At 50.1% G+C, this 1,614-nt stretch overlaps 1 protein-coding gene across 1 annotated transcript in view; it reads right to left on the bottom strand.

Annotated features, from left to right (window-relative positions):
• TOP1MT (topoisomerase (DNA) I, mitochondrial) overlaps window positions 1-1,461 on the bottom strand; it is a 43,536-nt gene extending 42,075 nt beyond the window's left edge. The window contains exon 1 of the mRNA XM_011938078.1: window positions 1,323-1,461. The gene's annotated coding sequence lies outside the window, so the exon portion shown is untranslated. The remainder of the gene's footprint in view (window positions 1-1,322) is intronic.
• Between the last annotated feature and the right edge of the window lie 153 nt (window positions 1,462-1,614).

The following is a 1,614-nucleotide window of genomic DNA, read 5'->3' as shown; positions in this document are numbered from 1 at the left end:
AAAAAAAAAAAAAAAAATTAGCTGGGCATGGTAGCACCCGCCTGTGGTCTCAGCTACTGGAGAGGCTAAGGCAGAGGATCACTTGAGCCCGAGGGTTTCAGGTTATAGTAAACTATGATCACCACTGCACTCCCACCTGGGAGACACAGCAAGACTCTATCTCTAAAAAAATTAATAATATAAATAAACAAAAATGAAACATTAGCAGTAAATAAAAGGTTCAAACCTGGTCTTCACCGCATCTTCCCTGATTTTTCTGCTTTGGCTTCTTCACTTGGACCTTCTTTGCATTTTCCAGCTTTATCTGCCCAGTACTCTCTCTCTTCCTTTAATCAAAGAAGTATGCTCCTGTAACTCCAAAGAAGAAACGGCAACACCAATGCCAAAATGATGTTTTTGACAGGAAGAAACATAAACTTCACAGAAAAACAGTGACATCACGCCCCTCCCATTCCTCCCCTGTTCTGTCCTGGGCTGTGGTTCAGACACCACCTACAGCCCAGAGAGCTCCTCGCACCCCATTCTCTACTGGTGTAGTGATGAGGTTCGACCCCAATGTTACAAAGCCGAGTAAGCAGGTGAAGCACCCCCCGCAGCAAAATCCAACATCACAAACATGCCAAGGCCACTGCTTTCCAAAAGTATTGCTACTTCCTGAGAACAGCTTTATTGGCAACTGCTTCAAATTGGGCCCCTGACCGTTTCCCACCGCCTCTCTAACTGCACCTGAGTGTCCTCACCTGCAAGAAAACACACATGTCCCCGGAGCCCTGGGGAGAGCAGCAGGATGGTTCCACAGAGGTGAGCCTGGACCCAGGACACTGCTGCACCTGTGGCTGCAGTGACACCGAAAACACAGCAGCAGCCGAGAGGGCAGGAGAGGTCACCGGCCAGGAGCCTCTGTTGGCTCCAACCACCAATGGATGGTGCTTATTCCTGACCCCATTACTATGCAACCAGGCTGTCTAGAAAGTTTCCATTAGCTGGTCCCGAGCCATCTTCCTGGGTGTAATATGCCATCCTGTTCACGTTTTTAAAATCACTACTAAGTAAAGGTTTTTTTTTTTTTTTTTTTTTTTTTTAGAGACAGGGTCTCACTATGTTGCCCAGGCTGGTCTCAAACCCTGAGCTCAAACGATCCTTCTGCTTCAGGCTCCCAAAGTACTGGGATTACAGGTGTGAGCCACCGCACTGGCCCTTAAGTAGACTATTTTGAATGCTGCATAGAGACTCCCCTGAAAATAGCCAGTTCGTGGGTTTTAGTTGGGAACCCATGGCTTTAAATGCGTCAGACCAAAAGAAAAAGAAAAACAGCTGCAAACCTGAGGTGTTACAAGGTGGCCGCCAGCAAAGTGATCCAGGAGACGGGAGGCAGTTCACTGCGCCAGAAGAGAAGGGCAGGGAAAAGGCCAGCTCCATGAGGAAAGGCCCTGGGGCAAAGCGCATCCAAAGTCGTCACTCCGGGGCAGGAGGCAGAGCGGGATCCCATCAGCGACGGCTGTTTCCAGACAGCCAGAGCAGCACCTCTGGTCAGGTGCAGGGCCCAAGCGGAAAATCAGGAGCCAAGGGAGCGATGGGGGGGGTGGGGCAGCGAGGGAAGAGGACACCGAGGGG

Source organism: Colobus angolensis, unplaced genomic scaffold, assembly GCF_000951035.1.
Source record: "Colobus angolensis palliatus isolate OR3802 unplaced genomic scaffold, Cang.pa_1.0 Scaffold17, whole genome shotgun sequence".
Taxonomy (NCBI): domain Eukaryota; kingdom Metazoa; phylum Chordata; class Mammalia; order Primates; family Cercopithecidae; genus Colobus; species Colobus angolensis.
The sequence above is the reverse complement of the archived record's forward strand: the minus strand, read 5'-3'. Positions and strand labels throughout refer to the sequence as shown.